This window comes from Danio aesculapii, chromosome 4, assembly GCF_903798145.1.
Source record: "Danio aesculapii chromosome 4, fDanAes4.1, whole genome shotgun sequence".
Classification (NCBI taxonomy): domain Eukaryota; kingdom Metazoa; phylum Chordata; class Actinopteri; order Cypriniformes; family Danionidae; genus Danio; species Danio aesculapii.
The window spans coordinates 43245467-43262508 of record NC_079438.1 but is presented as its reverse complement, the minus strand read 5'-3'; the positions used below and the strand labels follow the sequence as shown (position 1 = coordinate 43262508).

Here is a 17042-nt window from a genome sequence, read left to right as displayed (position 1 = left end):
CACTAACCTAAAGTAGTGTTGTGTTGAGCATGTCAGATGACAGAGTAAATAGAACTTTGATATGAAGTGTTTTTAAAAGTTTATTTGTCTTTCCTTCACAGAATAAAGGGTGTTTGGTCCAGCAGAAGCATGTGGTCAGACATTGACTGTAATGATGGACATCTGCTGAGTGACAGGTAATGCATAAGTATTTGTCTGTAAGATTAACATTGTTATTTAATAACTAGCGATACGCTGCTAACACAAAGTGCATAACTTTGATGCAAAATAAAGTTCTATAATTTAAGTTAAAATTTGAACAAGTTTTAAAGTTGCATGGCTTGATATAAATCATCCTTTGTATAGGGGAAGTGCAAACCCTTGCTTATGTAAGAGATAACGCACATCTAGGCAGTTCCTAATCCTCAGTCTTTTTTTCTGTAACTATTCACAAAGATGTGTTGTATTTTAAATAATTTTCCTAATTGAATAGTTTTGTAATGTATTACATTTAAAACTATTCTGATTGCCACTATAGTAGTGAAGTGCAATATTTTTCTGCTGTATTTGTTTTACACTGTAGTTTAGGTATTCTTACACTCGTGTCTTTGCACCATGTCAGGGTGTGTAATGTGGTCTAACTTTAGTTTTGTCTTTTTCTTTATGCAGAATTAATTTAGAACACTTTATAGTGTGATTTCTGGACCAACACAAGATCCATTTCCCCATTCTCTGTTGATTCTGCCACTGCTGGTGAGTCTATTTATGTCTGTTGAGTGTTTTTGAAATGTTTTGACTTTTTTAGGATTTTATTTAGAATTAATTTTTAATTTTTTTAATAAATAAAATCATTATTTCATCTTTTTTTTTTTTTTGTAACTGCATGATCTTGCGTGATCTTTAAATATAACAACCGAACAGATGTTAGTGTGAGATCCTGGTGGCCTAGTGGTCAGTGCTCATGGTGTGAGAGCAAAACTGATCACACGAGACTGGGGTTCGAAACACCACGGTGATACCAAATTTTTTTATTTTTGTCAAAAAAAAATGATTTTTTAAAAAAAAAAAGGTTTTTTTTCCCCTCTTTGCCACACCTCTCGCTCCGGTCCGGCTTTCTCTCTTCATCTCTGGTCCGCCTGTCGTCTCTGGCCTGCCTCTCTCCTCCTCTCTGGTCCGCCCCTTTCTCTTTCAGCCCTCCCTTCCTCATGCATCTCTGTTTTACCACCGCAGGTTTGTCCGCCACTGTCATTTGTGTAACCGCTCCAGGTGAACTCTTGCTCTGGTCCGTGTTTCACTTCATGCTCTGGTCCGTGTTTCACATTGTGCTCAGTTGTCCTTGAGCTTCAGGTACTTGCCCTCTTGTTTGTCTTACCGCCCCAGGTAGGTTCTTAGGTGGGATTCGAACCCATGTCTCAACCGTCACCTTGTCCGCAACCAACGGTGTTTAGCCACTAGTGCCATCGTAGCTTACACGCTGAGAACTGGTGTTTGGCGCATGTTGGTGGTGTTTTTTTGATGACAACAATATGCAATAGTGGGATTTGAACCCAGGACTCCAAGAGGAAAGGCTAATGCTTTACCAACTGAGCCACTGAGTCAGGCCAGAGGGGTGTGTTTTCCGGGTGGAATATAAAGAGTGTTTCCTGACAAATTCAGAAAAAGACGTAATATCTGGGGTTTGAACCCACATCTTTACTGCATCAGACACTGCAGTCTATGTTTTTAACCACTACACCACTGTGGCCTGTGTTGTGGTGTGTGTTATGTATGCTGTGTATTGATATTTATTCTAGTAGTGTTGAAAATTTTCACTAATTTCGGCATAATTAGGGTTTGAACCCAGGACTTCCACATTAAAACACAGCGTCTTAATCATTTGAGCCACTGAGCCAGACGAGTAGGAAAGTGTTTTTGACAGGGTGACATTGAGATCTTTTGCACTTTATCAATAAATAAAACATTTTGTGCTAATTTTGGCATAAGCAGGATTTGAACCCACGACCCCAAAGTTAAAACATAGTGTTTTAATCAACTGAGCCACAGAGTTAGACGAGCAAAGATGCGTATTTGACAGGGTGACATTGAGATCTTTTGCTGTTTACTGCTAAAAAACGTTTTGCACTGATTTCAGCATAAGCAGGATTTGAACCCTTGACCTTAAAGTTAAACTACAAAGTTTTTACCAGCTGAGCCACTGAGTCTGAGGTCACACATCATGTTTTAATTCAGAAAATTGATACAAAGCACTCAATTTAGAAATTAAGATCAGCAACAGCAGGATTTGAACCCAGGACTCTCAAATTAAAGCGCAGAGGTTTAGTCAACTGAGCTACTGAAACCAAGGACTGCTAGTGTGCTTTGAAGTATTTGTGTGTAGTGATGTTTCTGTCCAAAAATGTGATACAAAATGTGCAATAAAAGCCAATCTACAGTCACTATGCTCTCCTCAGACTCTGTAGCTCAGCTTATTAAAGTCATGCGTTTTAATCTTGGAGACCCGAGTTCAAACCTCGCTCTTGATGACCTTCATTTGGAATTGTGTTTTCAATTAAATCAAAAGGATTCTCAAATTGGAATCAGTAATCATTGGATTTGACCTCAGGACTCAGAAAACTGTTTGTGAGATCAGCCGAGCAGCTGAGTCTGAGAAACTTTATTTGTGTTTTGTATGAGATTCAGATCATTGAATATTTAGTATTATTTCAGTTTTTTTAAATGGACTAGAATTAACACAAGCTTTGTGTGGTTTGAATTGAGTTAATGAGCAAATTAACCAATGAAGCACATGATTGTTCAGCAGTTTTACTGAGGGATTTGTATTTGATCAAACAACTTTTGCACTCAAAGGATTTAAATCCATGACTTTCCTCCTGAAAATCTGTTTAAGGCCACTAGTGCCTTTATGAATTTATCTTGGGTAAATCATCATGTGATTGTTTTAATGTAAACAGTGAAATATGAGCTCACAACACTTTATCACCTGAGCTTGTGCTGTGAACATGTGCTTTGGACAGTTGTGTTTAGAGGTTTTCATCATATGATAGAAAAATATCAGCAGTGGGATATGTACTGTCACACATAAACTTCTTATTTTTTAATTAAAAATGTCAGCATTCATGAAACATATTTCTGTTTAAAATGTGCAAACAATCACAAAAATAGTCACCAAAAACCTCATTCATTTCAGCCTGTAATTGATTGAAAATAACTTATACATCACTTTTTTAATCTTCATTTTTACTTGAATAAAGAAAAGAGTTGAGTCAGGAGATTTCTATCAGTGCTGATGAGCTTGATTGATTAGCAGCTTCAGGTGTTTTTAATGAGGCTTGATCTTAAACTGCTCTACAGCTGCAGGATTACACACTCTTCACTTTCTGTCCTCTTGCTGTTTTCATGCAGATACACAAATCATCCACCAGTGGGCACAACATTGACACATTGATCAGGCTTTCATTATTAAATCTTTATTCAAATGAGATGTTTGTCTGTAGATTGATGTGTAGACGATGTGATGACCAATCCTGAGCTTCACATCCTCCTCATCTGAGACACAGAGAAAGATTCAATCAAACCTGTTACTGGAAGAGAAGAATAAGTCAAACAGTGTTGTGTTTTCAAAACGATTAACAAGTTAAACATGTCTAATATAATATGATACAGGGTCAGTATGAAAAGGGTGTGTGTATGGTTGCCAAAATAAATGTATAGATTTATATTTATGTAGTTTGATTTCTTATGTTGGAGAAAATATCAGGGGTCACTAACTTTATCAGTTCTTTCAGTTCTTTTATTCCCTTTTGTCTTTTAGCTGAACTGTACCATAAACATGTCCTATAGTGCGACAAAGTAAAAAATAAGAAAAACAACTCTTAATAACATGATTTATCTTAATTGTTGGAATCGTATCTTTAATTAGTGCTAATACTATTTTTTTTTCTCCATGACCAAACTTGTTGGACGTTTTCAATATATACAGTACTATGATTGAGACGGTCACACCATAGGAAAGTTTTGACATTTGGCTCAAAAATGGAAAACTTATAACAACATAGCAGTTATTATACACAAAGGACATCACCATTTACTGCATTTTAAATGATGACAATACTAATTATATTCATGTCATGTGTGACTGTAAAATGCAACGTTATGTAACGTCATATTAAACTCATTTCTTTATTATTTGTTATGATGACAGTGCATCATATTTTATGAGTTATTTATTTTGCAAGATATTAGTATTCTGCTTAAAGTGTCGTCTGAAGGTGTAAGGACTTCATCCAGAAGAAAAAATAAATAAATAACAGGAAATGCTATACTAGAAAATATACTATTTTTCAAAAAATGGTAATATATTTTCCTTGAAATATATATATTTAAATTATTAATAATTATTATTGTAATGTATTGTGGTTATTATCATTTACCTTAAACATAATTGTGTGGAAAATGACGTTGTATGAGAATTACCCTCAGACTTAATCTTTAAAGCGGTTTAAGCTTTTCTAAATCTGTTTTATTGGATATTCTGATAAATAAAAGTCACCTTTTGTTTATTTTATGTTGTTTATATGGTTACACTCATTGGCCACAAGAGGGAGAGGTGGAGCAGCTGTTTGTCATCTGCCTTGTGCACATTTATCAAATAAAAGGCAAGTTTTATTGAGTCTTAAGTGTCAGCTTTTTTGTGTCACTAGCGACTCATCTGTTAGAAAGTACCAGAGTATTTTTCCACCCGCTTCTCCAAGCTTCAGGTTCAGTCTGACAAACATGAAAGTTGAAAACTCGAGTCTACAACACATGCAGATTATTTCACTTTTTTATTAATTCAGTGCCACAAGAAGAAGAGGTATTACATATTTACAGTTTTCTGAAAGAGAAAAATATAGAAAAATAAATACTTTTACATGAAATTAAACGTTTTCAGATCATTAGGTTTTCAGTGCTTTTTGTTTTGTGATTGTTCTAAAAGATTTCCATATCATTTGAAGTCATTCACAAAATGGGAAAAGTTTGGTTTACATTGAGCCCACTTTTTCTTATGTATATGGTATTTTCCTAATAACACAAACAAATGAAAAATGTTGTGCTTTACAGTTCAACTTCTCATTATCAGAATAAAACAGTACATCAAATAAACTCATTTCTCTATTATACTCCATGTTTTTGTTAATAAATAATTTCTAATCTTTCCTAAATTTTCTTGAGTAAATACAATAAAAAAGATGCACATTTTTTTTTTCTTGACCACAAAATTGACACAAATATGAAATATTAAGTTTGAATTTTCCAAAACATGTTTAGCAGGAAAACTTCTGTAGTATTTTGTCAGATTATTGCACTACAGTCCCCGCATATGATGTTACAGTGATTTCATATTTTCTACAGGGCGCTTTACAATAATATATCTGTGCAAATATTATAATATATCTAACAAAAAAACTGTCCAAAAATGACAAAAACATCAAATAACATATTAGGGCACATCAAGAGAAACAAAACAATATAACATTTAGTTTAATTTAGTGCATTTAAATGTATTATCTTTCTATTTCTCAAGATGCTAAGCGACCATATAACTGATCAATATGACTGCTTGTTTAAATGCACCAAACATATTCGCTATAATCACTGAGAAATGAATACAAATACTCATTTTCAAAAGGGATTGTACTCATTTATGCTGAGCACTGTATAAATCGTGTAGTGTTTTGACAAAATGAGCATTAATTTAAAAATTGTGATTAAGCAATGATAAAACAAAAAAGCTGTATTAGCTGCAGTAAACCTACAGTCACAACTGATCCATGTGTTCTTCTGAAGGTCTGACTGTGAGTTCAGCAATAAAGCAGCATGTAAACAGTCTAAATGAGCCGACAGAGGATATCTACATCAGAATTATGTATCAATACATGCAAACAACCCATACTTATCTATATATACAAGACAGCATACACCAGACAGACTGGTGACCATTTTTGTCTTGTCTTTTATGCATGTTTACACTCGGAGTTTGCCACCGAGTTCATTAACAACAATCATTTTTACCACATCAGTTATAAGCAGATCCAGATGATGAAACTACTAGAGTTATGATGCTGGCATTCTAACCTCACTGATGAAGATATCAATCTTGTGGCAATGTGTTTATCAATACGCTGCACTTATAAGAGAAATGAGTGAAATGATTAGATGACATGGGGAAAATATCTTATCTTACAATATAAGCAGATGAGCAAAAAAAAATGCTCATTTTCTCCCCCATTTTCAATACAATAATAATAAATTAAAAGATTATTCCTCTCAACTCTGGATGGCATTTCTCAAGCTGTAGCATGAGTGATCATTTGAGCAGGCCTATGTTATAACTGTCAAATGTCTGTCCAGTATAGTTCTACAATGACAGGTCTATAACTTAAAACAAACATACAATAAAATAGCATATATAGACCTAGAATATAATTAATAATTGCATATTGATCATTAGCATTTACTTAATTTGCATATGACAATGTTTTCTTAATGCAATCTTGACTGAAATGTGCAGTAGGCAACTTTATCCAAATGCATCTACCTTTTCAGAGTAATGAAAATCATATTAACTTTAAAAAGACTTCAATTTCATAACTTTTTAAATGGTTTAAGAGAATGTTAATCTGTCAAAGTTCTTACTGTCCATTAGCAGGTAAATAAGCATTCTGAGTTGTGTTAGCTATTTATTATGAAATGCTGCTGTTTTACTGAAGCTGAATGTGTAAGAAGCAGTAGAATCAGAGCAAGAGCAACACATTGCATTTCAAGCTGCACTACATTCCACTCGCTGAGTGTGGACTGAGATGTTTTCTGAAAGTGCAGGGAATCATTTATGAGGACTTTTTAAATGCCATTAAAATGAAATGTATTAGTCTGGACAAAGCTTTGAACTTTGAAATATTGCAGGAATCTGAAATAAATCAAGCAGAAATAAAACATTAGTATCTGCATAATGAACAGAGATGCACACTTGATTCCATTAAGCACTGCAACATTCAGACAACTGAATGCCCTTCTGCTGCTGTCTGCTGTTAAAAGCGCTCAAATATTCACTTTTGCAATAGGTCATCTAACTTACAATTATAAAATAAATTATTAAATTATTAAAAAACAGCTGAGAAAAAATATTTAGAAATGTTAAAAATGTGTTTATAATAAAACTTTTATTAATTTAAATTTTCTTCTTGAGAGAAACTTGCGACACTGATGGATGAACTTGATGGAACTTGCATTTCCCCATGCAATCCAAGTCAGCCAGTAAGAGTCTTTTTCCCTCTTTGTGGTTCAGTTCTGTAAGATATACTTCATGTCCACAAGGAGGAGCTGGAAAATGAGTCGTTTTAAAATAGGCTTTAGGAGTCTGCAAATATCATAACATGAAATAAATTATTGACTCTAAACTTAAATAATAAAGATAAATTTGCGTCAAAAATATATCTTTGAAGCCTAAACAAATTGTAAAATACTATATTTGTAGGACCTCTCGTCTCTTCTTCTGTTTGTGTTTATATTTCGGCCATGTGCTCTATGCCTACTACAGTTCAACACATTGAACATTTGATTATTTCTTACCCCTTCAGTTGGGAAGCTGATCATCCGTTAGATTCCATGTTTATCTGCTGCTCGAGACTATTTAAAGAAGATCACAGACTTGAATAAAAATATATTAAACTAAAAACGCACCCCGTCTTCAAAGACACGCCTGGTTTGTTTTCATGCATTAAAACTACTGACACTGATTCACTTCCGCTCCACTAGGCGGCGTCAGCGGCTTTGACGTTCAGCGTGACTGTGACACCTTTAGAGCCTCATCAACAACATGACACTGATGACAGCCGCCTCGACACGACTGCTTATTTATGTTTTAAGGCCATTAAAGTACAGTTACTGCAGATAACAGCTCAGTTACAGTCTCTGTCACTCAACAGCATATATTTCAGCCCATCAATAACGTTAATAACAAACGACACGCTGTGAAGTCAAGCATCAAGCATGTCACTCTGGTCACCTGTAAGTATCCACACATAATTAGTGATTTTCCTCTTTTAAAGTCGTTAGCGCTCATTATAGATCAGTTATATTATGTATTATAGTATGTATCAGTCATAAATTGTATTTAAATAATTATTGACTTGTCGAATAGGTGTTTTTATTTGTTTGCTGGAGTATGGTGATGCTGCTCTTTCCTTGTCAGTCATTCTCTGTTCAAATATAACTTTAACCCAGGAGAAATAGATATTTAATAATGAAATGTGTATGAAGGCAGTCTCACCTTTATGAAGGTTTCACAAAGACTGTTTACATGTTGCTCTCTTGATGAACTTCCTGTTATTGTCATGTGAATTTAGGATGGAGATTTTTCTAAAGCTTATTAGGTAGAACAAATAAGCTGTTGTGTTTTCACTAACCTAAAGTAGTGTTGTGTTGAGCATGTCAGATGACAGAGTAAATAGAACTTTGATATGAAGTGTTTTTAAAAGTTTATTTGTCTTTCCTTCACAGAATAAAGGGTGTTTGGTCCAGCAGAAGCATGTGGTCAGACATTGACTGTAATGATGGACATCTGCTGAGTGACAGGTAATGCATAAGTATTTGTCTGTAAGATTAACATTGTTATTTAATAACAAGCGATACGCTGCTCACACAAAGTGCACAAAGCAGATGCAAAATAAAGTTCTATAATTTAAGTTAAACTTTGAACAAATTTTAAAGTTGCATAAATCATCCTTTGTATAGGGGAAGTGCAAACCCTTGCTTATGTAAGAGATAACGCACATCTAGGCAGTTCCTAATCCTCAGTCTTTTTTTCTGTAACTATTCACAAAGATGTGTTGTATTTTAAATAATTTTCCTAATTGAATAGTTTTGTAATGTATTACATTTAAAACTATTCTGATTGCCACTATAGTAGTGAAGTGCAATATTTTTTCTGCTGTATTTGTTTCACGCTGTAGTTTAGGTATTCTTACACTCGTGTCTTTGCACCATGTCAGGGTGTGTAATGTGGTCTAACTTCAGTTTTGTCTTTTTCTTTATGCAGAATTAATTTAGAACACTTTATAGTGTGATTTCTGGACCAACACAAGATCCATTTCCCCATTCTCTGTTGATTCTGCCACTGCTGGTGAGTCTATTTATGTCTGTTGAGTGTTTTTGAAATGTTTTGACTTTTTTAGGATTTTAATTAGAATTAATTTTTATTTTTTTTAATAAATAAAATCATTATTTCATCTTTTTTTTTTTTTGTAACTGCATGATCTTGCGTGATCTTTAAATATAACAACCGAACACTTGTTAGTGTGAGATCCTGGTGGCCTAGTGGTCAGTGCTCATGGTGTGAGAGCAAAACTGATCACAGGAGACTGGGGTTCGAAACACCACGGTGATACCAAATTTTTTTATTTTTGACAAAAAAAAAAATGATTTTAAAAAAAAAAAAAAGTTTTTTTTTCCCCTCTTTTTCTGCTTTGCCACACCTCTCGCTCCGGTCCGCCTTTCTCTCTTCATCTCTGCTCCGCCTCTCGTCTCTGGCCTGCCTCTCTCTCCTCCTCTCTGGTCCGCCCCTTTCTCTTTCAGCCCTCCTCTCTACTCAGTCCGGCCTTCCTCATGCATCTCTGTTTTACCACCGCAGGTTTATCCGCCTCTGTCATTTGTGTAACCGCTTCAGGTGAACTCTTGCTCTGGTCCGTGTTTCACTTCATGCTCTGGTCCGTGTTTCACATTGTGCTCAGTTGTCCTTGAGCTTCAGGTACTTGCCCTCTTGTTTGTCTTACCGCCCCAGGTAGGTTCATAGGTGGGATTCGAACCCATGTCTCAACCGTCACCTTGTCCGCAACCAACGGTGTTTAGCCACTAGTGCCATCGTAGCTTACACGCTGAGAACTGGTGTTTGGCGCATGTTGGTGGTGTTTTTTTGATGACAACAATATGCAATAGTGGGATTTGAACCCAGGACTCCAAGAGGAAAGGCTAATGCTTTACCAACTGAGCCACTGAGTCAGGCCAGAGGGGTGTGTTTTCCGGGTGGAATATAAAGAGTGTTTCCTGACAAATTCGGAAAAAGACATAATATTTGGGGTTTGAACCCACATCTTTACTGCATCAGACACTCCAGTCTATGTTTTTAACCACTACACCACTGTGGCTTGTGTTGAGTTGTGTGTTATGTATGCTGTGTACTGATATTTATTCTAGTAGTGTTGAAAATTTTCACTAATTTCGGCATAATTAGGGTTTGAACCCAGGACTCCCACATTAAAACACAGCGTTTTAATCATTTGAGCCACTGAGCCAGACGAGTAGGAAAGTGTTTTTGACAGGGTGACATTGAGATCTTTTGCACTTTATCAATAAATAAAACATTTTGTGCTAATTTTGACATAAGCAGGATTTGAACCCACGACCCCAAAGTTAAAACATAGTGTGTTAATTAACTGAGCCACAGAGTTAGACGAGCAAAGATGCGTATTTGACAGGGTGACATTGAGATCTTTTGCTGTTTACTGCTAAAAAACGTTTTGCACTGATTTCAGCATAAGCAGGACTTGAACTCTTGACCTTAAAGTTAAACTACAAAGTTTTTACCAGCTGAGCCACTGAGTCTGAGATCACACATCATGTTTTAATTCAGAAAATTGATACAAAGCACTCAATTTAGAAATTAAGATCAGCAACAGCAGGATTTGAACCCAGGACTCTCAGATTGAAGCGCAGAGGTTTAGTCAACTGAGCTACTGAAACCAAGGACTGCTAGTGTGCTTTGAAGTATTTGTGTGTAGTGATGTTTCTGTCTAAAAATATGATGCAAAATGTGCAATAAAAGCCAATCTACAGTCACTATGCTCTCCTCAGACTCTGTAGCTCAGCTTATTAAAGTCATGCGTTTTAATCTTGGAGACCCGAGTTCAAACCTCACTCTTGATGACCTTCATTTGTAATTGTGTTTTCAATTAAATCAAAAGGATTCTCAAATTGGAATCAGTAATCATTGGATTTGACCTCAGGACTCAGAAAACTGTTTGAGAGATCAGCCGAGCAGCTGAGTCTGAGAAACTTTATTTGTGTTTTGGATGGGATTCAGATCATTGAATATTTAGTATTATTTCAGTTTTTTTAAATGCACTAGAATTAACACAAGCTTTGTGTGGTTTGTATTGAGTTAATGAGCAAATTAACCAATGAAGCACATGATTGTTCAGCAGTTTTACTGAGGGATTTGTATTTGATCAAACAACTTTTGCACTCAAAGGATTTAAATCCATGACTTTCCCTCTGAAAATCTGTTTAAGGCCACTAGTGCCTTTATGAATTTATCTTGGGTAAATCATCATGTGATTGTTTTAATGTAAACAGTGAAATATGAGCTCACAACACTTTATCACCTGAGCTTGTGCTGTGAACATGTGCTTTGGACAGTTGTGTTTAGAGGTTTTCATCATATTATAGAAAAATATCAGCAGTGGGATATGTACTGTCACACATAAACTTCTTATTTTTTAATTAAAAATGTCAGCATTCATGAAACATATTTCTGTTTAAAATGTGCAAACAATCACAAAAATAGTCACCAAAAACCTCATTCATTTCAGCCTGTAATTGATTGAAAATAACTTATACATCACTTTTTTAATCTTCATTTTTACTTGAATAAAGAAAAGAGTTGAGTCAGGAGATTTCTATCAGTGCTGATGAGCTTGATTGATTAGCAGCTTCAGGTGTTTTTAATGAGGCTTGATCTTAAACTGCTCTACAGCTGCAGGATTACACACTCTTTACTTTCTGTCCTCTTGCTGTTTTCATGCAGATACACAAATCATCCACCAGTGGGCACAACATTGACACATTGATCAGGCTTTCATCATTAAATCTTTATTCAAATGAGATGTTTGTCTGTAGATTGATGTGTAGACGATGTGGTGACCAATCCTGAGCTTCACATCCTCCACATCTGAGACACAGAGAAAGATTCAGTCAAACCTGTTACTGGAAGAGAAGAATAAGTCAAACAGTGTTGTGTTTTCAAAACGATTAACAAGTTAAACATGTCTAATATAATATGGTACAGGGTCAGTATGAAAAGGGTGTGTGTATGGTTGCCAAAATAAATGTATAGATTTATATTTATGTAGTTTGATTTCTTATGTTGGAGAAAATATCAGGGGTCATTAACTTTATCAGTTCTTTCAGTTCTTTTATTCCCTTTTGTCTTTTAGCTGAACTGTACCATAAACATGTCCTATAGTGCGACAAAGTAAAAAAAATAAGAAAAACAACTCTTAATAACATGATTTATCTTAATTGTTGGAATCGTATCTTTAATTAGTGCTAATACTATTTTTTTTCTCCATGACCAAACTTGTTGGACGTTTTCAATATACACAGTACTATGATTGAGACGGTCACACCATAGGAAAGTTTTGACATTTGGCTCAAAAATGGAAAACTTATAACAATATAGCAGTTATTATACACAAAGGAAATCACCATTTACTGCATTTTAAATGATGACAATACTAATTATATTCATGTCATGTGTGACTGTAAAATGCAACGTTATGTAACGTCATATTAAACTCATTTCTTTATTATTTGTTATGATGACAGTGCATCATATTTTATGAGTTATTTATTTTTCAAGATATTAGTATTCTGCTTAAAGTGTCATTTGAAGGTGTAAGGACTTCATCCAGAAGAAAAAATAAATAAATAACAGGAAATGCTATACTAGAAAATATACTATTTTTCAAAAATGGTAATATATTTTCCTTGAAATATATATATTTAAATTATTAATAATTATTATTGTAATTTATTGTGGTTATTATCATTTACCTTAAACATAATTGTGTGGAAAATGACGTTGTATGAGAATTACCCTCAGACTTAATCTTTAAAGCGGTTTAAGCTTTTCAAAATCTGTTTTATTGGATATTCTGATAAATAAAAGTCACCTTTTGTTTATTTTATGTTGTTTATATGGTTACACTCATTGGCCACAAGAGGGAGAGGTGGAGCAGCTGTTTGTCATCTGCCTTGTGCACATTTATCAAATAAAAGGCAAGTTTTATTGAGTCTTAAGTGTCAGCTTTTTTTGTCACTAGCGACTCATCTGTTAGAAAGTACCAGAGTATTTTTCCACCCGCTTCTCCAAGCTTCAGGTTCAGTCTGACAAACATGAAAGTTGAAAACTCGAGTCTACAACACATGCAGATTATTTCACTTTTTTATTAATTCAGTGCCACAAGAAGAAGAGCTATTACATATTTACAGTTTTCTGAAAGAGAAAAATGTATAAAAATAAATACTTTTACATGAAATTAAACGTTTTCAGATCATTAGGTTTTCAGTGCTTTTTGTTTTGTGATTGTTCTAAAAGATTTCCATATCATTTGAAGTCATTCACAAAATGGGAAAAGTTTGGTTTACATTGAGCCCACTTTTTCTTATGTATATGGTATTTTCCTAATAACACAAACAAATTAAAAATGTTGTGCTTTACAGTTCAACTTCTCATTATCAGAATAAAACAGTACATCAAATAAACTCATTTCTCTATTATACTTCATGTTTTTGTTAATAAATAATTTCTAATCTTTCCTAAATTTTCTTGAGTAAATACAATAAAAAAGATGCACATTTTTTTTATTTTTCTTGACCACAAAATTGACACAAATATGAAATATTAAGTTTGAATTTTCCAAAACATGTTTAGCAGGAAAACTTCTGTAGTATTTTGTCAGATTATTGCACTACAGTCCCCGCATATGATGTTACAGTGATGGCACTCAACTGAACAAACTTAACACACACACTAGAATATCAAGAGTGTCACGCGACTCACCTGTACGTCTAGTTTCCATAAGGTCATTTATCAATGCAAAATTGTTAGCTTAGCACTTTTAAGTACACATTTAAATATGCATTGATTATTATTTAAGCTTGTAATTGTAATTATAAGTATGCCGGCAGTTTGTTTACGAGTTGCTTTCTTGCAGAACTGCCTGTTGAACAGAAGTAAAACGTTACCTTTTATTGTCTACCTGTTACTACGGAAGGCGTACGGTGCCAAACATCTTGACGAAACGTGTTTTTTGTTGTTGTCAACACACACTGTTTCTCAGCGGCTTTGTGTGACTTATGAAATGAAAATGAAATGGTGAGAGAAATATAATCGTAAGTAAACCTAATGTATTAATGTATGAAATGTCATGTGCTTTCCATTTATTACAAAAACATTACTGCAATAAACGTTTGGCTTTAACAAACATAACCTGTAATATTAATGAAAAATAAATAAATAAAATAAAAATAACCAGCTGAATAAAAAAGTCCAGTAGTCAAATACAGGGAAAAATCTTTGCTACTGTTGCTGATAATGCTAAATGTATAAATCTAACCTAATAATCTTGTACAACACATCAGATTTATTTTTAGTCTCATTCACTGATTCAATAATTCACTCATAAAAGTTTATGTTTTATTATGAGATTTCTGAAGAATTACTCAGTGAAATATTTCTGATGGCTGTTTGTCGCCACCTTTTGGTCAAACATATTGTGATTATTAAAAGCACTAGAAAAAAGCCACGGCTGAGTTTACCTGAATAAGTATGGAAGGCAATGTTGCAGGAAGACGCAGAGGTAGATCTGGAGACAAAGAAAACAGGATCAAATTTGTTAAATGCAATTCAAGCAACCTTGATTGATCATATCATAAACCATGGACTGACATTTGTGACCTGGAGTCTTTTTTATTAATATTGCGATTTATGTACTTAGACCGTTCAGATTTTCTGCGCAAAATGCATCTTTAGCATGGGGGGGGGGGGGGGGGGGTTCGAAAGACCTCACTGACAAAGGTCCAGAATTTGTCCCATACACGAGCTCATTTGTCCTATTTTGACTGCTATGCCATTATGAATTGTGAAAATAACTCATCAATAAAGGCTTTAAGACCAAGCGGAATCCTGTGTTGGCTGTCAGTACTGAATTTGGCATGGCGTGACTTTCCGTTCTGAAGTTACGTCATACCAAATTCAGCGTCCCAAATTCTGACTGAGGAAAGTTGAAAGTGCTGGCTAGTTCCATATTTGCCTAATAAATGATAATAGGCTACACTTTCTTTATTTTATTTTAAACTTTAACAGATTTCTATTTTTTTATAATGATATATGTAATAAATTTGTATTTTTAAAATAATTTTTAGTTTTTTTGTTTATTCTATTGTATTCACAGATCTCTTATTTAAATTCATATTTTCTACAGGGCGCTTTACAATAATATATCTGTGCAAATATTATAATATATCTAACAAAAAAACTGTCCAAAAATGACAAAAACATCAAATAACATATTAGGGCACATCAAGAGAAACAAAACAACATAACATTCAGTTTAATTTAGTGCATTTAAATGTATTATCTTTCTATTTCTCAAGATGCTAAGCGACTATATAACTGATCAATATGACTGCTTGTTTAAATGCACCAAACATATTCGCTATATTCACTGAGAAATGAATACAAATACTCATTTTCAAAAGGGATTGTACTCATTTATGCTGAGCACTGTATAAATCGTGTAGTGTTTTGACAAAATGAGCATTAATTTAAAAATTGTGATTAAGCAATAGTAAAAAAAAGCTGTATTAGCTGCAGTAAACCTACAGTCACAACTGATCCATGTGTTCTTCTGAAGGTCTGACTGTGAGTTCAGCAATAAAGCATGTAAACAGTCTAAATGAGCCGACAGAGGATATCTACATCAGAATTATGTATCAATACATGCAAACAACCCATACTTATCTATATATACAAGACAGCATACACCAGACAGACTGCTGACCATTTTTGTCTTGTCTTTTATGCATGTTTACACTCAGAGTTTTCTACCGAGTTCATTAACAATCATTTTTTACCACATCAGTTATAAGCAGATCCAGATGATGAAACTACTAGAGTTATGATGCTGGCATTCTAACCTCACTGATGAAGATATCAATCTTGTGACAATGTGTTTATCAATACCCTGCACTTATAAGAGAAATGAGTGAAATGATTAGATGACATGGGGAAAATATCTTATCTTACAATATAAGCAGACGGAGCAAATAAAAAAATGCTCATTTTCTCCCCCATTTTCAATACAATAATAATAAAGTAAAAGATTATTCCTCTGAACTCTGGATGGCATTTCTCAAGCTGTAGCATGAGTGATCATTTGAGCAGGCCTATGTTATAACTGTCAAATGTCTGTCCAGTATAGGTCTACAATGACAGGTCTATACCTTAAAACATTCAATAAAATAGCATATATAGACCTAGAATATAATTAATAATTGCATATTGATCATTAGCATTTACTTCATTTGCATATGACAATGTTTTCTTAATGCAATCTTGACTGAAATGTGCAGTAGGCAACTTTATCCAAATGCATCTACCTTTTCAGAATAATGAAAATCATATTAACTTTAAAAACACTTCAATTTCATAACTTTTTAAATGGTTTAAGTGAATGTTAATCTGTCAAAGTTCTTACTGTCCATTAGCAGTTAAATAAGCATTCTGAGTTGTGTAGCTATTTATTATGAAATGCTGCTGTTTTACTGAAGCTGAATGTGTAAGAAGCTGTAGAATCAGAGCAAGAGCAACACATTGCATTTCAAGCTGCACTACATTCCACTCGCTGAGTGTGGACTGAGATGTTTTCTGAAAGCGCAGGGAATCATTTATGAGGACTTTTTAAATGCCATTAAAATGAAATGTATTAGTCTGGACAAAGCTTTGAACTATGAAATATTGCAGGAATCTGAAATAAATCAAGCAGAAATAAAACATTAGTATCTGCATAATGAACAGAGATGCACACTTGATTCCATTAAGCACAGCAACATTCAGACAACTGAATACCCTTCTGCTGCTGTCTGCTGTTAAAAGCGCTCAAATATTCACTTTTGCAATAAGTCATCTAACTTACAATTATAAATTATTAAATTATTAAAAAACAGCTGAGAAAAAATATTTAGAA

General features: G+C 34.1%; 1 long non-coding RNA gene across 1 annotated transcript; it reads left to right on the top strand.

The window, feature by feature from the left end:
* The first annotated feature begins 7833 nt into the window (after positions 1-7833).
* LOC130222510 (uncharacterized) lies at positions 7834-9132 on the top strand. Its single transcript, XR_008836489.1, has 3 exons — positions 7834-8025; positions 8518-8592; positions 9056-9132. It is a non-coding gene; the product is annotated as an uncharacterized LOC130222510 (long non-coding RNA).
* The last annotated feature ends 7910 nt before the right edge of the window (positions 9133-17042 follow it).